The sequence below is a fragment of the Gymnogyps californianus genome, chromosome 4 (assembly GCF_018139145.2).
Source record: "Gymnogyps californianus isolate 813 chromosome 4, ASM1813914v2, whole genome shotgun sequence".
Lineage (NCBI taxonomy): Eukaryota > Metazoa > Chordata > Aves > Accipitriformes > Cathartidae > Gymnogyps > Gymnogyps californianus.
In genome coordinates, this window is record NC_059474.1 from 50,652,858 (window position 1) to 50,679,063 (window position 26,206).

A 26,206-nucleotide genomic window follows, 5' to 3' on the forward strand; every position below is an offset into this window, starting at 1 on the left:
TACAGTTCTTCAAGAACTGCTCCAGCATGGGTCCTTCCCATGGGGTGCAGTCCTTTCAGGAACAGACTGCTCCAGCCTGGGTCCCCCATGCATCACAGCTGCCAGAAAACCTGTTTCTGCGTGAGCTTTCCGCAGGCTGCAGCTTCCTTTAGGGCACATCCACTTGCTGTGGTGTGGGGTTCTCCATGGGCTGCAGGGTGGATATCTGCTCTGGCACGGTCCTCCATGGGCTACAGGGGGACAACCTGTGCCACCACGGTCTCTTCCATGGGCTGCAGGGGGAATCTCTGCTCCAGCGCCTGGAGCACCTCCTCCCCCTCCTCCTTCTCTGACCTGGGTGTCTGTAGGGCTGTTCCTTTGCATTTTCTCACTCCTCTCTCTCAGCTGCTGCGCAGTGTTTCTTACCCTTTCTTAAATATGTTACCACAGAGGTGCCACTGGCATTGCTGATGGGCTTGGCTTTGGCCAGCAGTGGGTCTGTTGGAGCCAGCTGTAAGTGGCTGTGTCCAGCACAGGGCAACCCCTGGTCCTTTCTCAGAGAGGCCACCCCAGCAGCACCTCGTGCTGCCAAAACCTTGACACATGCACCCCGTATAGCTTCAAAGCTAGATAGATAAAGTCTCCTTTTGGCCACATTGAGACTCAAGTTTGTTAAAAGCAGTGTTAATGCCAGCTCACAAAATGAGCCTCTGCTGTAATGATTGATGTTTGCTGTGTACCATGTGTTCTATATACAGTGCTGTCAGGCTAATTTGAAATACAGCCATTTGGAGTTTAACCTCAGTTATTTAACTTTGCCCATACCAGAAAGCCCCTTGGGTCCATGGTGTGAATATATCGGTCATTCTGTTGCTATCCAGCATGTAATTTTGTCTGCAATATATTTGTAATCTTTCTTTTTTTTAAATCATGTTTATGTGAAGAAAAGTTTTCATCTTTCTCACTGTAAAACAGCCTAAATTTGCAAGTGGCTGTCTTTGTCTTAAAACTTAGCATAATTAGGGACAGTGTAAAACCAGATACACCTCCTCTGGCTCAAAACTGTGCAACTTACCTTTCCACATTTTACAGGTAGTTTTCTGGAAACATTTTTAAAACAGGAATATTGGATTTTCTGTTTTACATTGTTATCCGTCCTGGAAAATATTTTGCCCCTGCAGAAGTTAGACATAAAAGATTATCTAGATATTTGTGATTTGAGCCCTCAAAAGAATTACTCCTGAATGTGAGTGATGATACTATTTTCTCAAGCCACATCTGTCCTTGGAAGAAACATATACTACTCTAAAAAATTTAAATATCTTGCTTCTGCAGTAATTAATAAGTTTTTCTTGAGAGTTTTAGCTGTAATTAAAGACAAAGTCTGTGCCATTTTAAGTAGCGTGATCTTTCAGCTCCTCAAAGATGACATAAATACAGAATGTAATAGTAATTTCTCAGTGTCCATGAAGAGCAGCTATCATTTTTGGTATAGTTGACTGCTGTGAATTTTAGTCATTTCTATTGCATTTTGCTTTACAGTGCCAGCTACAAGTCAGGTAAGCATTTAAAAAATGTACCTAGATTTCACTTGACATTGCAGCAGTGATGGTGGTTAATATTTATCTAAACAAAAACCTCTATAAAGTTAAAACCAAAATTTTATTGTAATTAAGATAACACTTTCTGCTTTAAAGAAAGCATCTACTCCATGTAGAGCAAATATAAATAAAACTGAGGATATTAAGTATTACATTTAATGGGTAAGGAAAATGTCATGCTGTGCAACTACTTACCAGAAATTTTATTTCCTGGCATTCTTCCTGCCCCAATAAGTCTCTAACATTTTCCAGAGGCTTCAGAGCTAGCACTTTAGCTAATAATTTTTTGATTTTGGCATCACAGCCAGAATAATAATTTAGAAGTTCATGAGTATGCCTCTAAAATGTCCCCCTACTCCCTCTTTCTCCATGGGAGATCCCTAGGAAGCATGTAGTTTCCTGTCTGTTATTGTGACTTTCCCATGTCCATTCTGTTTTTTAGGATTAGTAGGAGAGGGATCTTGAAATGGCTCTATAGAGCCATTCATGATGGGTATATGCTGTAATGCAGAAAGCACAGAGGGAACTGCCTGTGGCTTTTTCTGGTGCAAGAAGAGAACCCAACTGCAGGAGACGGAGACCAGTGTATTTGCAGTGGAGGTGGGACCAGTTAAGATATGGTTACCAGTGTGCCAAAAACCATCCTGACATGAGAAGAAAGTTGTCCTCTGAAGTACCTCAGGTACCATCAAGACTGCTGAAAGAGTCCAGCTCCCAAGGCTCAGGGTGGTGCTACCACTTGTGTTTTCCTGTTGTGCCAGTGTATCTTGTGCTTCTTTCTGCAGAGTGGCATTCTTTTACCAGGAGGTCACTCCTCCTTTTCCCTGTGTTAACAGTATTCTATGCATCATGTATTCAGTCTGGTAAACTTGCTTCAAAGATACTCAAAAGTGTTAAGTCTAGGAAGATTTGTACAGGGTAGATTTTTTTTTTGTCTCCCTTTGGTGTAGATATTTCAGCCTTGCTGCAGGCCAGGTGCACAAACCAGTCAATTTGAATACTTGCTACAAGACAATTGGAGTCAGTTTTTTAATCAGACTTAGGTGTGCTAACTCTTGCCCAAAGTGGTCCTTCTGAGAACATCATGGGCCTGTAAAAGACATTATTTGGCATGAGGCTGCTGTATCAGATTCATGCCAGCATGCTGCATAATCTACAAATATATATTTTTTTGAAAGGCTTCTGAAAAAGTGTCTTCTCCATTTGAGCCTCTCTCTTTTGTTGCTGCAATGTTCTTATTGTGTTTTCTGATTGTTGACCCCATAAATGCTTGTCCTGGTTTCCCATACTTGATAGCTAGAGCAAGGAAGTGTCGTCAGGCCATGCTGTTTAAATGAGAATTTGATATGGGTCTGTTCAGGCAAGTTTGCTTAAATAGAAGCACTGAAATGATTTAGTTCAACAATTCCACTTGATCTCATTTCTTTCTTCTTAGTTGTCACTTGCCTTTGCGTTTAACAGGGAAATTAAACTGCCTGAGAACCAGAAATGTCTGAGATTCATTTATTAATGTTTCATTTAAGTCTACCATCAAAGTTAATGGATTTATGTCTTTTTCATACTTTACAGTTTGGAGACCTGAAATTTAAAAACTGGTTTGGTGTCACAGAATCACAGAAACTCTCAGGTTGGAATGGACCTCTGGAGATAGTCTAGTCCAACCCACCTGCTCAAAGCAGGGTCAGCTGGAGCAGATTGCCCAGGACCATGTTGTTAGGTTTTGAAAAGCTCCAAGGATGGAGACTCCACAACCTCTCTGGGCAGCCTGATCTAGTGTTTGATCGTCCTTACAGTTAAAAAAAAAAAAAAAAAAAAAAAGAAAAGATTTAGTGACAACAAAGTAAGAACAAGTAGTTTTCTCAGTCTGAAACCAAGCATTTCTGTTGAATTGTTTCAGTATATTCATGATTAGATTAGGAACTTCAAATTTGGCAGGTGTTCATGCTGGGTTCAGAGGTGTGCCTTTAGCTGCCCCTATGGAAGTACACCTCAGTTTGACTAAACTGTAAGTTTCTGAAAATTTTCATTTGCAAAACCTCTAAAGAACTTATTACTAGGTTACAGCTGAAAGTTGGATACTTCATTGCTGTAGGAAATATTTGTGCCAGTTTACTTCCTTAAGGTACCAGTTACACACCAGAATATGCTGCCAGGTGTGGAAATGGTGGGAGGTGGAGGAAACCATGCAAGTACACACCAACAAGCTTTCAGTCTAAATAGTATTTACCAAATTTTGAAAGCAGATGATACTGGAATGATTCAGTTTGGCCATGAGTTGTTAAAGACCTATTCAAAATACGCAATCATTCAATGTAAATAGGGTGTATAGAGTTAAGTAATCTTTAGTGAAGTGCTTTGAGCAATAAAACAGTTAACAAGGATGATTTTTTTTTTAAATTGCTGTTGTCTGAGGGATATTCAGTTGAAATGAAAGAAGCAATTAATTTGAAGTTACCGTTTCATGTGCTGTGTAGACTCAAACAGGGTTTTAGTTGCATTTGCTTTGCATTTCTTTCCTGATATCAGTTAGCAGCTTCTCTCTTGAAAAAATAAAGCTGATATATTTTTGCCATTTCTTGATTCCTCCATTTATCAAGGAAAAGTACCAAATGTTGCAAATGACATTTGGTCAATCATAGCATTTAGTAGCACTTATCCAAGACTGCTGCTATTTGTTATACCTCTGCTCTGGAAAACAGGTGTAAACTTCTGGTGGGAAAGTACATGATTAAAAATTTGTCTGTTTGCCTGTAGCTTTGCTTTAATTAAACCAAACTCAAAGTCTTAGGGAAGGAAAATTGCAGAAATATCTGAAGGCTGAAAGTCAGACATGAACACGCTCAGAAATGTCAGAATTGAAGTTGCACAGGCAACCTGGGCCCAGGTCTCTCTCTTTTTTTTTTTTTTTTTTTTTTCCTGTCCTAGCCAGTAACGGGGGCTCCTAATATGCTAATATCGTTGGGGTAGAAAGAATCAGGTCTAGAGTAGAAATCAGTCGGTGAATGGCAGGTTGTAGGATTTGTACTTTGATTTAAGGTACAGCAGGAGTAAGAGGTAGGGTCGCAAGCATCAACTCTATTTTTAGGTAACCAGGCTTTGTAAATATGGTATTGACAAAGGCTATTGCAATGGCAAGGTTCCTCTCTGTGTCCCAGGCATTTAATTTCCAAATGCTGATTTCAGCATTTGGAAGCATCACTTTCTTCTCAATCATTGCTCCAGGAAGCATGTTGAACTGTATCAGAATGGGCAGCGAAAGGCAGCTAAATACTGTCAGACTTCTCACTCTGTCCTGAGTGGAGGTATACCATGGAAGAACTTGGGATAAAGGTTAAGTTTCTTAGTACTAGGAGACAGCTTTGAAACAGTCCCTTAGCATTCTTTGCTGTTGGCCCTCTTGGGCATGTCAGAAGAGCTGGCCTTGAGTAGACAATAGCATCCCTCCCCTCTATACACTGGTGAAATTTAGTTTCTGCCTCCTCTCCTAATAAAGTGGCTCTTTCTGTACTTTCTGTTTCTATTACAGGATGAGATTATATAAAATACTGAAGAGCTCTTTCTGTCTCTTGTTGCTGCTTTGCCTGGAAGTTTCAAATGACAGCTCTTCCTTTGTGTAGAGATGGTCATTTTTCTCATATTAACATGCCTGGAATCGATTTTATGTACTTTTTCCCTAATTCATGTTCCTCACCCTTCATCTTCTTTCCATTTCCTCCTCTGTCATATTTGCTTTTTTTCAAGTTAGGTTTTTAGTATACTGAATTTGTATATTGTCAAATAGACTTATCAGCAGTCAGGTTCAGTTCCCTGCTTTGGAAGTACAAAGCTTTGGAAGCCTTTGCTGACTCTTCTGTCAACAACTCTAGGGGTTTTTTTAGTTGTTTTGTTTGGTTGGTTTTTTTTAGTCCAGGGTAACTCTAGTCTCGACTCAGCACCCACTAGCAGCTGGAGTGCATCCTTTTGTGGATTTTCTGAAAGGCATCCATGTGGTGCACTCCAGGACTGCTACAGTATATGCACAAAACTGCAGTAAGTCAGGATGATGAAGATTACTTTGAAAGCCCTCTCCAGATCTAGAATAAAATGCTTATGTAAATACACCAGAGTTCAGAAGTATCAGAGGCACCTTTGTCAGCCCTTCTTGTTACAGCCCTCTGGTTAAACTCTTCCAGGTCATTCAGCTAACCCAGACTTTTACAGTAGTTTTATGGATCGACATTGCCTTTGGCAGAAATAAGGAGAGATGTTTCTATGCGTGGCCAAACGTACTTTCTTCTTATAGGATTAGCTTTTTTCAATCACACTCCTTTTCATCCTGTTAACACCTGATTTATTGTCTCTAATTATTTTGATCCTGCCATGCTATTTTTAATGCTATTCTATGTTATCGAAGCAATCAAAGCTTCTTTAACAAATTGAGGAATGGCATCAGTATGAATTTGCTGGCATTTGTGTATTGCATAAACACAGGTGTATGCTGCAGGTTGCAATACTGCTATTGCTCTTACTCCTCCAGTCTTCGCAGGTGTTTGCTAAGCATGTATGCAGGTGCAATGAATCTTGCTATTGTTTAGAGGGGTGAAGATTTTGAGGAATGCCACCAGATCCTGAGTATGTTCGCCTTGTGATGTTGTCATTGCCAAATGAGTGTATGCTTGTGTGTATCATAGCTGTCAGATCAATATGGTTTAAAAGTCCTGCTTCTCAGGTGGTCTTGTGAGAGAAAGACTGCCTTGAGCACAATCTTACTATTGGTGAAGGTCGGTAGAAGAAGTTTACCTGTAACAATGCGCTTATCAGTGGCCAGTGTTTTATGAGCACAGTCCAGGGTGTCTTAAGTGTTTTGAATGCATTTGGATGCAAAGTCACTATTTTTAATATTTTATTTTGTTTGTATATATGCTGATGGTATTCAGCGAGGTTTGCTACACACCAAGGAGATATTTGTACACCTTAATTCACTGGAAGGATTCTTAATGTCTCTTTTGATATTAAAATAATTCCTGTCTGTAACCCTTCTTTCTCTTGTCCTGGGCCAGCTGCCTCTGTCCTGTTTCGTTTCTTTTCCCTGCCTGTCATACTTCTGTCTAGAACGGCTTCTTTCTATGTTTCTGGGTACCTATGTACTTTGAGAAAGTTATGTCTGAAACAAGTCCTTATTTTTTTCCCTGTTCTCCTCCAGTGGTCTCCAGAGGGTTGAAGTACACCTCTCCATGCTTGGCAAACAAGGAGAGGTTAGAGAGGTTTGGAGTGAAACTGCGTGACAGAATCGAGTCTGCATCATGTGGAAGCTGAAAGAAGTGCTTGTCCTAGCTTGTCTGACTGGAAGAAGATTTGGCACTTCATGCAATGCAGAAAGAGTCCAGATTTTCATAATTTAGTACTCACAGTTGCTTATTGTTCTATAGAGTGCTGAGTACTTTAGATAGACTGATAACTCTATTATTATTATTGTGCTGCCCCACCATTATAACCCACATGTAAACCATTTTAGGAAGGAAGGGTGGCGTGATAATGGCGCCAGGTAGAGCAATTCATTATGTGGCTGCAGAGGTGTCTTTTACTTGGGGTTTGTGCTGCTCAGTCTGCCTTCCTGAAAAGGCAGAATGACATGAGTTGAACAACAGATTAATGAAGTAGTGCACAGACTTGGTTTATGCATTCTGAAAAAGGTGACAGTAATGCAAAAAGAGGTCTAGAGATATAGGCAGGTAGTACTGTCTTCCTTGAAAGCAATGATAATCTGACATTTATTGAAATAGGTATATGTTTGCGGTGGAGCATGGCAGCACAGTGCAGGGCAGCAGGCCAGAATTCATTCCTGTGCAGGTTTGAGCTGAAGAGCAAGGGACTTTTTTTTTTTTTTTTTGTGGTAAAGAAACGTGATAGCCCTTCTTTGTAGCTGCAGTTCAACAAAGTGCATTAGACATGAGAATATCGAGGTCAGTAGGGCTACTCACATGCATGCTTAAAGTTAAGCATACTTTAGTGTGTTCTAACCATGCTATTTTTGGGACTCAGAATAGGCATTTTATAATCTACAGCTTCTCAGTAGTGGAAAAATGTAAATAAAATTTGAAGAGTTCAGATGAAAAGGAAAAGAGCTGAATTAAGCTTGAAAGACTGAAGATAAAAGGTGTAAGTAAATACAGAGTGAATTGATTTTTCATTCATTTAAAGTCATCTTGTTACTACTTTGGCCTAAAGGATCGTCAAATCTGACCTTCAGCATTCTTTTACACTGCCAGAGCAGAGTGAATGAGTCTTTGTACATTTGAGGATCAGATCTATGAAAACCAGGGAAACAGAGGACAATTTTTAAAATTGAAGCAGAGGAGGTTGAACCCCATGGAATTTTCTGTATCATCAAATCTAAGACCTGTGTTGTTACAGATGATCATGACATATAATCTACTTAATAAATTGACTGTGCTCTAGCATGCAAGTGTTAAGAGTACTGAGGACAAAACATCCGCTGAGAGCCCAGTTCAGAAATCATTCCTGTGCTAGCTATGAACCCAATAATTTCCAGCCTAAAGGTATTCATGGCCATTTTATAGTTACTAGTTCCAATGCCAGCAATGACACTTAGCGTACAGAGATCTTCCAGTCCTCTCTCACTCTCCACCAACTTAAAGGGAGCCTTAAATGTGGCTGTGAAGTAAAGACAGATAAGTAGCCTTGAGTCAAAGTAGCAGAGCGTACAAAATGCCTCACCTCGTGATCTGCGCTTGAATGTTCAGCAAAATTTGTAAAAGCATATTATGAATGGTGCTTGGTTTTTTGTTTGTTTGTTTTTTTAAAGTATGTGCAAATTATAGTCACAGAGTTAATGGCATAGTGCTATAGCAGCAAGTTGAGCAGTTATTGAGGAAAGTCCAGTAAGGAAAAAGAAGGTGGCTCTTCAGTATAAATATGCAAAAGATGTGAGGACTAATAGAGAATTGTGATATGTGAAAGGCTTCCTGGCAGGCTGCACTGTTGGAAGAAAAATGAATGTTATAGTAGTGACCCCTGGAGCAGAGCCCCCTAACCTTGTCTGGCCTGGTTCAGTTCCTCCCATGAGGACAGACAACGTGGATGTTGATCGTTCTGGATTACTTGTCTCTTCTTTGTCATATCGCAGTTTTGTGGGGTTTGGTTGTGTTCATGATGAGTTTTTTTACCTTGCTGTTGTACTTCAGTCTGTAATTCAGTCTAATGGCAGCCTTGACACTGCTGTGGCTAATGTAGTGATCAAGCCTGCCAGACCACTGCATGAATTGAAGGTACTCCCACGGAACTGAAGATATTAGGAATAAATAATTCAAGCCACAGAGTAGGCTGCCCCCCTACTTTCAGCCCAGTGGTTTGCCTTTCAAGGATAACCTGATTTATCTTCCCTTCAGGTTCTTTAACATTCCTACAATACCTGTACTAATCTCCCTCTGAACTAATAATTCCTCATGTACCTGCATGGATAAGGTATCCTGTGTTTTCCTTTTAACAATCAGTAATTGCATCAAAGATTTGTTTGGGGTAATTTACCTCTCTGATGCTGTCACATATTGTGTCTGTCATTTTTCCTTGAGAATTGTTTTTGACCTGTACTTGCTGTTGAGGTCAAGCATGTGGATCTAAAGTTGCTTGAATTGATCTGCCCTTAAAAGGAGGCACTGAACTAGCAATGCCGCCCATCTTGGTAAATTTATGACAATTTCTTACCAGGACTTCAGTAAAAATGATGTGCTGGTTCCTTCAGTGTTCCTGGATGGTGCACAGATAGGAGCACATTCAACTCTGTTTTCCTTTTGTGATGTTGTGCAGTTTCCGTTTCTACATACTTACAGCTATTTTTCTTTTGTCTCTGTGTTCTATATTGCCATCCTGATTAGAAACTGAGGCAAAGCTGGTGTGAAGAAAACCAGTGCTGCCAAGTGGAGAAGGATGTTCTGTCTTCAGCTAGCGTTCAAGGCAAGCATGAGTAAAACATTAAAAACACATTATTTCTTCATGAAGGGGCTTGTCTTTTCTATCCATAAATGGCAGCTAGTTGTCTGTAGCAATGAAATGTATGTAGTACTTCACAGATGAAGCATCTTTCAAGAGTGAAATTAAGATGGTGAGGTAACCAGTCTAGACTTGGTGAGTGAGCCAAGGGAAGCTGAAAAACTGACGGGTGGTTGATGGCTTCCTTGTTGGCAGAAGAGCAAAGTGTTATATTCCAGAGAGAACAGCATCATTTTTCAGGTGCTGGGGAAAGGCAAGCATGGAATTTTACTCTGCAAAGAATACAAGCAATGATTTGAGGCTTTTTGGAGGATGCAGGGAAAGGTACTGGTAATATAAATGTCTCAATACATAAGGACCATTTAAAATAACTTACAAACCAAAAAAAGTACTCAAAAGATATCTCCAGGAGACTGTTATTCATAGATACCGTTCTTTTTTGTCAGGTATCTGTTCCTTGAATAGAAGCTGTATACGGTCCAGTACTGCCCTGCACACTGCATTGAGATAAGATGACTGATGCTATAGCATTTTCAAGCATATATTTTGAAATGTTGTCATCAGAACATATTTTGAAATAGTTGCCTATTCTGTAAGGTGCAGATTTTTGAATGGCATGCATGTTTCCTTTCTGTAGTCCTATATTTTCCCTTGGTCACCTAAGAAGTAAGCACTTCACTCTTTTCAGGGCATTCCCTTGTGTTTTGAAATGAAACCATCTGTATTTTCTGCTGTTTCAGTAGCATTTTCAGCATATAACTTCATTTGATTTTTTTTTATTGGCCATAGAGCATCATGGTCCACCTCCTTCTGTGCTCTGCAAATTCGTTTTTGCTTGTCTTTTAAGAATACAATGTTGTTCTTGTCTGTTTGAACTTTATTTTGTGTAATGGCAAGAATATTTTGGCATAGATTCAGAATTCAGTTTATTCTTTGAATTTGGGCAGGGAAGTAGCTCTATCCTTACCCAAGCAGCAGACTCGTGGAGTTGCAGCATTACTAGCAACTTTCATCTGACTGCCATCTTCAACAAAATCATCACCTCTTGCTATGCTTACCTATCTGACGTAAGCCAAGCCAGATGATGTAAGTGGCTGACGAGGCTGCCAGCTGTTCTGGGGAATAAGGCTAGTATGACTGTAGGTAGAGGAGCTTGTCAGTATGACTGTTGTGAAGACAGCAGAAAAAAAACCTATGATGCATATTGGTGTTTTTGAGTACCTCTTGGATCCTCACATCTACCACTGTCAACTCTGAAGCAGCTGCTTCCCATGACAAATGACTGATTCTGTGCAGAATCCCCCAAGTTTCTATAAGCAGTCTCCTTTTGCTTGTGGGAAGGTAACATGGGAGGGGGCAGAAGTAACAAAAAACAAACATGGGGTGGCATCAAATCCAGGGAAATTGGGCTATTCGTTCCTGAAAAGTTTTTGAATAGATTTGTGCAGACAGCTGGACACGGTAAAATATGCACTTTGCTTCAGGAGCTCTGTTGCTACCAGCAGTGGAGAAGGAAGGCAGAGCCTTGAGAATCTCCCATGTGAAGAGCTGAGAACTGACTATATTTTAATCTATTATTTTTTTTAATAGATTCCAGCCTTTAATATTTTTATAAAAGCCATTTCTTGATGGTCATATTACTCTTGCTACTTTATTATAGTAATAGTAATAATAACTACTGTAATATACTCTGCTTAGAGGATTAAACACCATCACTCCGTAGCTAAATATTACTTTCTTTTGCAGTCAGTGACATGCCCAAAGTTGTAAGCAGGTTGGTGTGTGTTCTGCTCCTCTCTGAACTCCTGCCGACTTCACTGGAATGTTAGGGTCTCTAGTACTCTGTCCCAAGTGTGAGGCAGGGTGTAGGCTGCATTGGCATCTTGATTTACATCCACTGTTAAACAGCCCAGTCAAGAGCAGTGTCGCTTCAATGTGTGGTCAGTCTGAATTAACCTTCCTGGGGAAGGACTTCCTTCTGTGGCCAGGCTGTTGCAGGAATCAATGCAGGGAGTCAAAATTTCAGCTCTCCTTTGGCTGCAGGGTAAATCTCACCTGTTAAAGGCAATTCTGTGCTGAAACTGAACGGATAATCTGGTGCTGAGAGACTGCTGCCAGTTAGCAGAACCATCCAAAAACCTGGGTGTCCATTTTGCAGTTGTAGAGAAACTTAGTTTTTTGTTCCTGTTATGCGTTCAAAAAATATGTGGCAAAGCAGACCTCAGTGAAGAGACGTTATTTTCTTAGTGATACACTGTTTCATATGTGGCTTTGCTGGTTAGTCTCTTGTCATCCATTGCCCTGGAAGTGAAAGATTTATTTTTCTCTGATGGAACACAGAAAAATAACCTTTCCTTTGAAGGGAGCTGTGCAGATTCTATTTAGTTTTTAGCAATCATAGCAAGGAAATCTTTCGTGAACAACTTTTCCAGTTTCCAGTAGATAAAAGGCAATAGGTTTTTTTCTTATATGAAAAAAAAATTTAAAACCCCATATGTTTGATAAAAGTAGAGGGATGGAAAGAGCAAAGTAAGACACTAAAAAAAAAAATCAGCAGCATATTCGTGTATTAAATCCTATACTTGTCTAAGAATGGAGAGAATAATATTTCTGTGTTTGCATTGCAACTCATACTGGTCTTCCCCGCAAATCTAAAAGATAGGTATTTTAAGTGATTCCTTTTCAAATGATGCGGTGTCCTCCAGGAGCTAGATGAGAACTCTCATCAGTGTTCTAGACATTGTTGGTCTAACTACCCAGTAAATCTTGCCTTTTATGGATCTTTTTTCTCTTGAAGTTGTTTTGGGCTATACAGGGAAACCTGTTCCTGATCACTGGCAGGGAAAATGTAGCTCCATCTCAAGAATCTGCCCACTTTTGTCTGTCTACACTACTGCAAGATGGTAGATGAGTGTTTTCCTCCAGGAGAGCTAGCAAGTCAGAGGGAAAATAATTTGACTTACATGCATTGTAGCTCTTACCATATGTGGCTGTGCCTTCCCATATAGGACATTCTCTCTTTGCTAAGGTTAGGAGCAGCATCTTGGGGAAGGTGTGAAAAGAGGGAAGGAAAAGAGGAGTGTGACTGTTTGCTGAGACCCTGCTTCTTAGCTGCTGGCCAGGAATCCCTTCCTAAAAGTTGAAAGTACTGTACTTCCAAGTATGGTTCAAGTTGCTGGAGGACACCACTGATTCTTAGCAGGAAGTTTTCTTGTGAAGCACCATCTGTATGTTCAAGAATGATGAGGGCTTCCATATCTAAGCATAGCCTTCTGTTTGGGCCAAAATGGTAAATATAAAAACTGTCTTTGCAAAAACCAGAGGTAGACTGATGTCTTACAGTGTTTGATGACTGTCAGACAGCCCACAGCCAGGGGTCAAAACTGCTGGTGTGACTGAACGGAAAAAGGGAAACCAGAAACTTTTAGTACTCACTCCCTCTGAATATTTCCTTACCTGTTCCTTTTCAGCCTTGTGTCCTTCATCCAAATCCAAAACCATTTTGATTGTAGTAAAGCATGTTACGCTAGACATATATGCTAGAACTGTTTTAATGGCACAATGTGATCCAGCGAGAGCTGTCCTTTCTCTGGAAGTTTGTTCTTCCTCCCTGCAGTTTTCATTGTCCAGCTCTCTGAAGACAGACCCAATTCTCTTATAACCTGTCTTTGCTCTGCTGAGGTATGCTCAGAGGATGGCAAAAAGGAGAGTCAGCATCAGAAGCAAGGTCTCTCAGTAATAGATCTCGCCATCTCCTGCATCAGTAACTGGGCTCTAACAGAAATGGATAAGCAGGAATCCTAAGCTGGTGGTGGGGAAGGTACAGAGAGCTCTCTGGAAGGGTGGTAATACTGAGTTAGCCCATGCTGAAGTAATACACCTAGGACACAGTAGAGAAAACCTGCGTTAACTCTTGCATGGTCCTCTTTCATTTTAGGTCAAATGGAAGTTTAAAATACCACTTTTTTGGAAGTTAAAAATGAAACGTACCTCAGAATAACTTCGAAATAAAGCTATTGGCAAAATAGGCTCGTTTGAGCTGCTGGTAATCCTATTACCTAGTAAGAGGATCATTTAAATATATTTTCTTGGGGATATTTGATCACTAATGGTTGTGATGAATGAGGAATGTAGGAATACTTTTTGGACAATTATATTTTGAATGATTTGAGGTAAGCAGAGTCTTTAAATCTAGTGAGAATTACTGGAAGTAACTGAGAATGGAAAGCAGTATTTTTTTCCTGTATGCAGAACTTAATTAAACTACCTTTCACTGCAGGTCTGCACAGAAACCTGCAGAGCTGTCGTGCTGAGGGTACATGCAGTTTATGTATTTCCTTTATGGCCAGCAATGAAGAGGGAACATCTGGTTTGGAAGGTGCTTTATTCATGGATATACCTGTGACAGTGAAGTCCTGGCACTTAGTTTTCCAGTGCAATAGAAATAAAGTGCACATGGTGTACCAACAGTGTCAAGCTGGATATAACTGGTGACTGGTTTCCACAGAGTCATCTTGGTGTAGGGTATCTCTTGAACAGGCAGCCCTGTATTGCATCAGATGAAACTTCCTGTGCATAAAGGAAAAATTGAAGAAAGAATTGGAGGCTCTGCTTTGGAGGTGAAACATAATGACAGCAGTCTGGTGAACTAAAGCGCTTGTCTTTAATTAATGAGTTAGTATCTCTTTCCTTCTATCAGCCTTCTTTTTTTCCTGTGGTGCTATTCTGTTTCCAGTCTTTGTAGTGAACCGTATTGTCATTTAGGGCAATGAGTTATTTTTTGAAGAAATCATACGTGTAATCCTATTACCTATGAGGAGTGGCTGAGGGCTCTGGGTTTGTCTAGTTTGGAGAAGAGGAGGCTGAGGGGTGACCTCATTGCTCTCTTACAGCTTCTTGAGGAGGGGAAGTGGAGAGGGAGGTGCTGATCTCTTCTCCCTGGTATCCAGTGATAGGACAGGTGGGAATGGCTCAAAGCTGCGTCAGGGGAGGTTTAGACTGGACATTGGGAATCATTTCTTTACCGAGAGGGTGGTCAAGCACTGGAACAGGCTTCCTTGAGAGGTGGTCAATGCCCCCAGCCTGTCAGTGTTTAAGAGGCATTTGGACAATGCCTTAACAGCATGCTTTAACTTTTGGTCAGCCCTGAAGTGGTCAGGCAGTTGGACTAGACGATCATTGTAGGTCCCTTCCAACTGAAATATTCTATTCTATCAGGCATTTAACTAGCAAAGCATTTAAAACAATGAGGTTGATATAAGGGACTGAAAATGTTTAGAAAACTTGAGTTGTATGTAGTATTTCATTATTCTTTCATTGTTGCTAAATAATGCACCCTTCACAGCTAGACCTCCTGCATATTGGCATTAGATATTATTATTGCTGTATTTCCATCTTGTGGTATGTTATTCCAACAGGAGTAGCAAAAAGTGCCTGAATGTAAATAACAATTTTTTTTTTCCCCCAGCTGGTGTTTTAATAGAAATTTTTTAGTGAGGACAACAGTTTGCAGATTTAGATTCCGAACATTTTCCATAAATCCAAACTTTCTGTCCTCTTAGAACACACCTCTAGGCACATGTAGGGCACAGAGCAGCTCTTTGCCCAAGTGAGTACCCAGAGACCACACCACTGCTCAGATCAGGCAAAGCTTGATCTGAGTTACTGTGACTGATCACTGCTAGTGCAAATGTGTGTTCAGAAAAGGCATTAAAGATAATTTTTAAATTATCTTTATGATAATTTTATCATTTGTCTCATTAAATGAGACAAAACAAAGGGAACCGTTGCTTTTAAGTATATATTCCCTATATCATAAGAGCTGATGGGAAGGATAAGGGAGGAGAAGGATGTTCCAAGTCAAACACAGCTCTTCTTTACTCTGGGACACTAGCATGAGTCTTTCATATCAATCCACATGTCCTGTTTCCAGTGATGCTGCTGTCTCCTCTCTCCCCCAAATTGTACCAAGCTTTTCCTTATTTCCCAACTCTCTTTTGACTCTTAACTGGCAAATAAAAACCCACAGGGAGGGAAAATTTGCCTGCATAAGTGGAAAAGCAGTTGGATTATTTTGTTACCTTCTTTTTGTTGTGGGGAAATGTATATTTTTTTCAAAATATTTAAACTGAACTGTTGACAGATTAGTTTCCTGTTTGGCATGACAAAATTGTTCATTATAACAAAATCTATTACCTCTGTTTTGACATTCTTTTGGTAAGGATTTACTTGCTGTACTTTGCTTAAGTGTTGCATAAAAATAAGTTGACTCTTTTTTTCCCTTTAATGATATCTCTGCTTTTGATAATAAAGATAATGTGGCGACATTGTTTTCTTTAACTTCCAAAATACAGCTAGGCGGTTTCATTGCTGTGTGTTCGACAGGTTTGCCCTGTGTTTCCTCCAGTTACAAAGGAGTTCCTTCCTTCTGCTCACTCCTCTGTGGCCCAGCAGGCGTAGGAAATGTTTCATGGTTTTTTGTCTGAGGTAGAGAAGTGATTTACCTGGATTTGAGTTCCTTCCAGGGTATGTGCTGCAGGACAAGCGTGGCAACACGTGCATTTTTACAAGATAGCAGCCTCTGTTTTCCTCAAGCTTGTAGATTGAGTTTAGATACATGAGGCAGCTTCAGATGGACAGAGGAAGGATTGTACTGTTCAGTAAAAAAACTTTTAGAGTCGGTAAAAAAGTACTTTGGCACATATGTACGTTTTATGCCTCTCACTTATTTCCTAGCAAACATTAAAAAACCCACTTTAAAACTGTACAAATTGTTAGTACAAAATCCATGCTGTTTGCTGTATCTAAGAGAGTATAGATTCTTTGGTTAAAATAAATGCTTCAATTTTGAATCCAGCTATAGATTTTTCAGACGCAGTGTCCCCAGCTTGCTAGCATGTTTTATCTACCATGGGAAAATCAGAGAGATTGCAAAATTTAGTCTGCTCGTGTTCACTCCAGAGTTCTTTTCAGAGAAAGATTAGATGATGGAGCATAATTTTGGAGCTTGCTTTTATACAATATGGCTTTCCTGAGTGTTATATATTTTTTTCTTGCTAGTTTTCTTCCATGCTTTGTGTCAATTATAAACAGGCATTTCTGTGGTTTCTCTTTAGAGAATATTCTGGGGGATCAAATAATTTTCTTGTTTGACGAGATTGTTTGGAAGGACAGAGGAGGGAGCTGGCTTTTGAAAAGGATGCACTAATATGAAAGCAGCTTATTTCTCCTGCTCAGTTCTGGATATACTACTTGGCTATCTATCCACCTCTACTGTACTCAAGTGTTTGTCAAAGAGAGTTTCTTAGTTCTTTGTCTTCCTCTGGAAAGATTTCTTAGAAACCCCGGAGAGAAAATACATATGCAGACATATTACAGAAATGAGAAAGAAGTAGTTGTTGGAGAAATGGAATAGCACAGTTTATTAGTTATTGATATGGAGCATGGCCGGAGTAGTGGGAATTACAGTGGAGGTTTGTTTTTGCTGATAGCTGGAATTAATACAAGAAATGAAGGGAAGAGGGGGAGCCATGGGAATGTTGCCTTTGCATTAGGCATGAAGGGGTGGGTGATGGGGAAGGCTAAACAGCTCTGGAAAAAAACAATCAATTTTCCTTTGCCATGTGTATTTCACAAGAGTTCTCATGAGTATTGAACTTTGATTAAAAGATGAGCCTCAACTCCTTCAGTTTTTCCCTCTCACCAGAGTGTTTTGAATTGCAGAAGGTTTGGATTTTCTTCCCAGTCTCTTGAAATTCTGCAATTCTTTTTCTCTTCCAATCTCAGTGTGAAGACATGACAGATGAGAGTGGTGGTGTGTCTTCAAGAAAATTACAGCATTCTGAAACAGCACAGTTGCATTGAAAATAATGTTTTTCATACGAGTAAAAAATGGATGTGTGCATGGTGTTTGTATGAGTAGCATGCACTAATATGAAGAAGTTGAAACGACTTGTGCAGGTACCCTGAAGAGAATGAGTTTTAGAAGATCTGTCAGATTTATTATTTCAGAAGAAATTATATTGTAGGGTATGGTAGCATTGTTGAAGGTGAAATGATTATATGGATTACCACATGATGGGTGGTTTTAGGGGTTTTTTTGTTGCTTTGTTGGGTTGTTGGGGTTTTTCTTATTATTATGGTCTTCCAGTGTGATGTGTTGTGTACTTTCCCTGCACATTCAGGAAGATTCCTCTGTTTGACTGCTGTGATTGAAATTTGAAACCCCCTGACAAAGGGACTTTTTCATCTTCCTGCCACTGTATGGTGAAGGAAATCTGATAGCGTTTTTTAACAAATAGGTTAGCACCACTGAAAAGAGCTCCTCTGAGAAACAGAAGTATATTATGTGCCAAAGGTAAACTCAATGGCGCTATAATTGCACATGCACGAAAGACCCATTTTGATATACCACCTGAGCCTTCTTAGTGACCAAAATTTATAATGTACATGCAATTTATACTTAGATATGAAGATGGCATTTAATAACCACTGTGTCTTATATATCCTTACGTAATATATGTGCTTTGAATTGATGGCTTAATAGACAAGAACCTCTTCCATCACTTAAGACCCTAGCAGAGGTTTTGCCAATCTGCACTATACAAAGCTGCAGATTTCCTGACGTGCTGCTTCCTGCTAGGCTTTAGATGAGATCTAGCTTTCTGTTTCTAGAAGACTAAATCAGGAATGCTCTGGATTTGAGCTCTGTCCACCTAACTGAAAGTTATTCCAGGTAGGATGCTGCTAGGTCAGGGGTTTGGTAGAGTTGTGGCGAAAACCAAATGAGGTTTGCTTATTTCTTTAGTTCCCACCCCCCTTTAAAACATGTCCTTAAAAGCACTACGCTATTAGCTGAGCCATTTTCAGTTTTTAAATTGCTCTTACAAATGGCTAATTTGAGTCCGTGTGCACAGTTCCTGACTCATCTTCAACAAAGAGGCAGAGTCAAGGTACCAGACCTTTCCTCCTTGGTAACATTCCCCCTTGTCTGCAACTTGTTCTTGAAGACATTATCTCCCGAGTTGTCTTTCTGTCACTCTTGCGTATGGTAGAGTTACTTTGGTGTTTTTTTTATCTGTGACAAGAGCTTAAAGTTAGGGTCTTGCTGTGTTCCTGGTTGAGCCTATTAGCTTATAAAATCAGCCCATTTACTTGTGAGAAACAGCTGAGTGGAGACGTGCAAGAGGCATAAAGAAATTAACCCTAAACAAGTGGGAAGTAAGGGAGTATAATAATAAAGTCTGAAATTATTATTTTTGTTCTTCCTTCTCATGTGTTTCTTGTACTTCTTAGTTATAAATGCCTTTTCCCAAAGGATATTATTTCAACATACCTCTTGTTTTTTCTTGTTGAAATTTTTTTGCTGTGTCAGGTGGTTATTCCCACAACCTTGTGCTTTTTGGATGGTAAAAATACCTGGCTCTAATTTAACTCCATATTTTAGTCTCACCTGTTGCTTTACTTAAAAGTTAAATGGGGAAGAAGGAATTGATGAGTATTTTAATGGTGTGATTGGACCCTTCCAAAAGCAGCCACACTGAAAATAAAATTTGAATTTGCTAGAAAAATGGTGTTTAAAAAAAAAACAAAACCAAAAACCCAAGCATCCCCCCCCAACCCCTAGTAGTTGTCACAAGCACTAAAAGCCTCATGCTCTGATTATAACTTGAATATTTGTTTAAATACTTAAATATTACTGCAAAGGTCGCAGTGGATTAAAAAGGGTGGCATATGTGGATGTGTGCTCATTGCTTGCTCGTAGATATGTGAAGTCCTGGGGGGTCAGAGAAAAGGCATATTTTAATTTTTCTACAGTGTTTATTTCTTTGCTAAATTGTTTTGCATTCTGGTCCATAGATTGCTTTCTCTGTAGCAATGCCAACTCAAATGCAGAGTCTCCATTTCCCCTCCCTCCTCTCTGCACCCTCTTGCCCAGGCTCTTCATTCTCAGGGACCTGTTTGAGTGGCTGCGGGCTAAGCTGGATGAAGTAATGAATCTGATGGAAAAACAAGTTCTCAGCCCCCCAGCTGCATCAAGACTCTGATGCTGTTTTCCCAGTAGCCCCATGCATTCCTGTGCTAGCAGAGTACCCGGTTGGAAAGGCACCAGAAACACTTCAATGAAGAAAAAGGAGAGATTCTGATACCCGCTGTCTCTACTGCTGTGCTGGAGAGCCCATGTCCACTGTGTTGCTGGATAATTGTGAATACTTATTTGAAAAAAATCTGCTGGGCTGTTCACAAATATCTTGTCAATCTTAGCATGGGACATGTATTTTCAAAAGCAGTAGTTCAGGTTTTCAGGGTAGGCAACTAATAACAAGCTGTAGTCTGCACATGGTCGAAGTCAAATGTAGAGCTGCCATGTTTTCTAATGGAGCAAGATTTCACCCTTGACTTCCAGTGCTGCTAGGCCTGCAGCTGCCAAGAAAGAAGCAGGAGGTCCTGAAGAGATCGCCACCTGGAAAGTTAATGAGTTGAGCTTGGTGGGACCGAGCACTGGCACAGGTTGCCCAGAGAGGTTGTGGAGTCTCCATCCTTGGAGAGATTCAAAAGCTGCCTGGACACGGTCCTGGGCAGGCTGCTCTAGGTGGCCCTGCTTGAGTAGAAGAGTTGGACAAGAGGGCCTTCAGAGGTCCCTTCAACCTTGACCATTCTGATGATATTCATGAATCTTCTCTCCCCAGCCTGTGGCCGCAGCTGAACTTTCATTGGGCCCATGTCCTTTTGTCACATACCTCAGAAGCAGGGTACTATTGGCTAGTGTAAAACTTTTCAGTTTATCAGTAGTCTGGAATTTAAATTTGTAACTGTGATTCCATATGATGTGCAACTTCTTCATCCTCTAGTTTTTCAGTTTGGTTGAAAATATTTTCATCCATTTTTCCCCCATTATTTTCTGCTGTTGTGGTGGGTTGACCCTGGCTGGATGCCAGGTGCCCACCAAAGCTGCTCTATCACTCCCCTCCACAACTGGACAGGGGAGAGAAAATATAACAAAAGGCTCGTGGGTCGAGATAAGGACAGGGAGATCACTCAGCAATTACCATCATGGGCAAAACAGACTCGCCTTGGGGAAAAATTAATTTAATTTATTACCAGTCAAATCAGAGTAGGATAATGAGAAATGAAAGCAAATCTTAAAAACACCTTTTCCCCACCCCTCCTTTCTTACTCAGCTTAAGTTTTCTCCTGAGTTCTCTACCTCCTATCCCCAAGCGGCACAGGGGGACAGGGAATGGGGGTTGGGGTCAGTTCATCACATGTTGTTTCTGGTGCTCCTTTCTCCTCTTCCCTTGCTCTGGCGTGGGGTCCCTCCCACAGGAGACAGTCCTCCATGAACGTCTCCAGTGTCAGTTCTTCCTACGGGCTGCAGTTCTTCACAAACTGCTCCAGCATGGGTCCCTTCCATGGGGTCACAAGTCCCGCCAGCAAACCTGCTCCAGCGTGGGGTCCTCTCTCCATGGGTCCACAGGTCCTGCCAGGAGCCTGCTCCAGCGCGGGCTTCCCATGGGGTCACAGCCTCCTTTGGGCATCCACCTGCCCCGGCGTGGGGTCCTCCATGGGCTGCAGGTGGCTATCTGCTCCACCGTGGACCTCCATGGGCTGCAGGGGGACAGCCTGCCTCACCATGGTCTTCACCACGGGCTGCAGGGGAATCTCTGCTCTGGCACTTGGAGCACCTCCTCCCCCTCCTTCTTCACTGACTTTTGGTGTCTGCAGAGTTGTTCCTCTCACACATTCTCACTCCTCTCTCCAACTGCAATTTGTTGCACAGTTGTTTTTTTTCCCCTTAAATATGTTATCCCAGAGGCACTACCACTGTTGCTGTTGTGATCGGCCTTGGCCAGCAGCAGGTCTGTCTTGGAGCCGGCTGGCATTCGCTCTATCAATAGATAGACATAGGGGAAGCTTCTAGCAGCTTCTCACAGAAGCAACTGCTGTAGCCCCCCCTGCTACAAAAACCTTGCCATGCAAACCCAATACAGCTGTTAGGTTGGATAATAATGGCTTGGTTTAATCTGTGTGACAGTAATTTTTAGGGAATTGTCCTCACTGTGGAAAACAGACACATGATAGTGTGATAACGCAAAAACTGCTTTGTCCAGGTTGACATTTTGGCTACGGCTGGTGTCTGTATTAGCTGACACGTAGAGGGAGAGAGAGGAGAGCAATTCACCTTGTTTCTTAGTGTAGATGCATTGAAAAAGCACTGTGGGTTTATGCTATGCATTCAGATAGGTTTTTCACCTTGCAGTATTCGGATGAAATTTCAACACTTTTGGGAGAGAGTGAAATACGGTTATTTGTCTGTAAAGTACACTGTAGGATTGATTTGTTATGTTAGGTTTTTCCAGAATTTGGGATTTTTTCTTTTGTCTCGAACATGCGTATATGACGGTCATGTTTCACAGACTCATCTAGTAAATTTAAAGCTGTAAGTGGATTGACTGATTATTTCTGTAACTTTTTAATAATGGAATTTATTTATGCTGCACTTAAATTTTCAGTGTGACCCAGTGTAACACCAGATAATCGTGGCACCAATAACCACAAAAATAGGAAGATGGCATCCTGAAGATGGGAAGCAGGAAGAACAGGTGGATGGTAGAGCAGGGCTTGTGGAGACTAGCTGCAACGGGCTGGTTGTGCTTTTCTGGCTGCAGCTTTTATCATTAAGCTGGAAAGCACAAATGAAAGGAATACATTAGGAGCCCATAAAGATTTCAGCCTGTCACTGTTCGTGCATGCCTGTCTTTCATTCTCCCAAATACAGCGTTCCTGCGTATGTCTGTGTATGTCTCCAGCTCAGTACTCCACTCTTCTTTCAGTTACTTTCATCTGCTGTGGTTGGATTCAAAGTGGCTGCTGATCAGCATGTTGTCTCAGTGCAATGCAAGGTCTCCTGTCTTCCACTGAGATCTCAATTGAGCTTCCAGCTACTGATCTGCTTAACCGCCAGGTGCAAGCAGCCACTGATGTCTGATAGTTAATAAGCATTTGCTGCTAATCAGCTACTGAAAAATGCAGCTAGGGCAATGTACAGCAGTGGATGCATAGCATGCGGAGCTGTGGTCACTGTAGTTCACAGCAGCTGATCAGAGGTCTTGGAGATAACTGGTTTTCTCCTGGGAGGGGACAGAGATAGGGCTAGTTAGCTGCCTGGTGGTAGCTGTGTTTTGAAACACTGATTATCTGTGGTTACCAGTGGTGACCACCTAGTTCCAGCACAAATGGAGCAGCAGTGGTGTGATTTGGAGCTGGGAGCAAGTAGAGAACTTAATGGTTTAAAGGATGCTGAGCGAGCTGTAAGCAATGAACTTGATCGGATACAGTGAACACCAGATACGGAGCAGTTTCTGCTTACCTACCAGCTTTTGCCTGACAAGATAGGAAGAGGGACGCTGCTTTGGTATAGCACTCTCTGCTCCACATTTCACACCCTTTCTGTCCTCGCCTTCAGAAATTCCCAGGCCGACTGTCTCTGGGCTACCCAGCATGCAGAGGTGAGCAAGTCCAGTGCTCTCCTCGTGGGCTGCCGGGCCAAGAAGTGGCAGACTTTCTGGGCTGTCGCTCTGGGCTCTCTTGTATGGAGAAGGGAGGCATGCCTGGCAAGTTTTCATCTACCTAGTGTGCCAAAATGTGTATGGTGGTGTGGCCGGGTGTTGTTTGGGCTTGCCATGAAACACAGAAAGGACAGGTTGAACTGAGATATGGTGGAAGGGCCGGATAGCAAATAGATGAGAATTGTTTGCAGCCTTGTATTTCAGTTTTGGTCTTCTGTGACAAGGTCTAACAACATTAACTTCCGCACCTCTGGCAGACAAGCTTTGTGCTATCCAAAATATGGCTGCCAAAAATCCTCCGTATTGACACTGTGATTGGAAGGATGTTTTTCTCTCAAAGCTAGTAACTGCTAAGAGGTTTGGAAGAGTAATTCAGGCTGTTACCTGTGCTTTGTTCTGCAGATGCCCTTTTGCAAAACTATAACTCCTAACCTGCCCAAAGGAGCTCTTTAAGTGATGTTACTAGCTTGGTTCAAGTCAGTTTGACATTCTTTGAACAGAAGTATTATGTGAGGTTGATGGTCTGTATTCCTGTACTTCAGCTCAGAACTTGAAATTCATCTCTGCCACAAGCATGCATGGTTTGTTTTCAAATGCTTTGCAAATGAGTATTTTATTAGGTAGCTGTGGCCAAATGGTGCAGGATGGCGTTTGATACGCTTCATAGCCAAGCGGCTTTAGCTGTGTTGGCAGAGCCCTCTGGTGGGAACACAGCCTGCGCCAGCAGCAGCCGGTCCTGCGGGCAGTGCGACCCGCTTCTCCCAAATGCCATCAGCCATCCCTCTCTCGGCTCAGTGGCATCCCACCAGCTGTTTGCTTGAGTGGCCGAGGGGTTCCCCTTCATCCCGTTCCTAGCCAGAAGAGCAGAGCCCTGTGGAGCACACTTGGCCTTTTTTAGCAAACCTGATGGTGTGTTGTAAGCGCCTGTGTAATTTTAGGTGTTGCTTTGCAAGCTATGATGGCTCCTTGAGAGTAATAAAGTCAGCCAATTACAAGATAATATCTTCCTAATCCATATCACAGTGTGGGACAGCTATGATGAATTTCAAGAATTGCTTGTATGAATTTCAACAGTATCTGTAAATACCTTTTTTAAAAGTACGGCTTAGTAAAGTGATTTACTTAGGCATACAGTGGGACATTTCTAAATCAAGAGCCACAGCCTTCCATTTCTGTTGGTCAGTAATGCTTTTGCTAATCAAAGTACTTGAGGAAAGGGCTTTTGTGTTTTAAAGTACCAACTTACTGAGCATGAAGGAAAAATGTTATTACAGTTGTCTAACCTAATGGTATTCAAAAGCCTGGTTAGGACTGCTAGATGCAATGCCAAACCAGAATGTGCAAACAGGTCTTTTAATCTGATTAGGTCCCTAAAGTGTTGATATAATACAGGCCAATAACTCTCCTGCAGGAAATCCAGCTGTTTGAGATTGTTGCACAAGTAATGCAGTAGTAATAAAGTGTCTTTTTTTTTTTTTCCTCCTCACATGCTGGCCAGAGCTTTTCACTCACCATTGATTTGAAACACTCACAACTGTGCCCAGTATTTTATCTTCCAAATAAAAAAAGAGGAACATGTACCATAGCTTGAAAAGGCAATTGCCTGTGGTGGACAGGAACCCCCTCTGATGAAGTTGGAGAGTGGCAGCAAGACAAAAGCAATCATATTTTTATGTCATTTTACTTGTTTCATGATCAAGTTTTCGTTGACAGACATATAAATTCTTCCAAAAGCTGTGTTAACCTTCATGGCCTATATTTAAAATGCCAATTTCAGTTCTTCATCTTTGCATTGAACACATCTGCTCCGTTGCTGGGGTTCAGCCACACAGAACCACTCCATTAAGAGACCCGTTATGCGAGAGGCAGTTGTGTGGTGGAACTCCTTGCTGCAGGTTGTTGTGAATTCCCAAAGCTGAATATGTTTCAGAAAGCAGTTAAACACACTTGTGAACGGAAAATTCACCAGTATGATGAGATGCAGATAGTGCCTCTGTCTTGAGAATGCCTCAGCTGCAGCTAAGGGGATGGGGTGGGAGGTGCATGGCTGTGTGTACTCGCCCTCTTCCTCCTTACCCTTGGGTGAAGGCAGGATGCTGAACTAAACAGGGCTCCTTAAGGCCCTGGAGAGGGCTGGTTTGTTGTGGTTCTTGTCCTCCTCTGCTGATAACCAGAGGAGCTGTGATGGGGGCAGTACCAAGCTGTTTGCAATGGATGAGGACTCTAACCCTCCCCCCGCAGCCTAGAGAAGTTCTTTGTTGAGGGATATTGTTTCCAGAGGAACCTTCCAGTTTACCTGCGGTCCGACCTGGCATTTCCCATGGCCCAATGGCTTTCCTCACCTATAATGAGAGTTTCACTGGAGGCTTATTACAAATACACATAGGAGGCAGCACAAAGGTTTTTTCTTTCTTGCAGGACAGCTTCATCCACCTGTTTTTCTTATAGCGTTGTGGTTAGAGGCTTTAATTCTCTGTCAGGTGGTATATGGTATGTTTTTCAAGCCCTGCATCTTTTGGCTCTTAGGATACCCTCTGCTCTGCAACTTTATAAAGCTGCTGAAAAGTTATTTTTCTAATTTCTGAATTGAAATTCCCTTACATTTGTGTTGCACAATGTCATCATGATTCAGCTTTGTAGAATACCATCTTCCACAGGTCATCTTGTTCCATCCTCTTTTTAAGATACTCACATGCAATTTTAATCCTGTGATGCAACAACACTCCTGAGTTGTCTATTGTAACTCAGAATTTCAAATGTAAATGTTGCTTTAAAATTACTCGTTGTTATCACTAATCTCAGAGTCTCGTAACAAAATCTCTTGGAGAGTTCATGCTCTTTTGTCTGTGCTTTTTATTTCAAATGTATATTTTCTTGGAAAGTGGCTGATGATACAATATTTGGAATTTTTTAAATGATCACTGCTCTTCTGAAGAACTTGGTGAAGTCTAATATTGCCATTCAAATAGGCAGGTGAGAGCTTTGGAGATTGGTAATTTGTACCTTTTAAAAAGCCGCACTGCCTCGCTTTTGTCTCGGAATTTATTATGCTTCCCAAGTATAATGTGA

The 26,206-nt window shown here is 41.3% G+C and overlaps 1 protein-coding gene across 2 annotated transcripts in view; it reads left to right on the forward strand.

Annotated features, from left to right (window-relative positions):
• Positions 1-26,206, forward strand: part of TNKS (tankyrase) — a 148,914-nt gene that overhangs the window by 52,557 nt on the left and 70,151 nt on the right. The window lies entirely within an intron of this gene.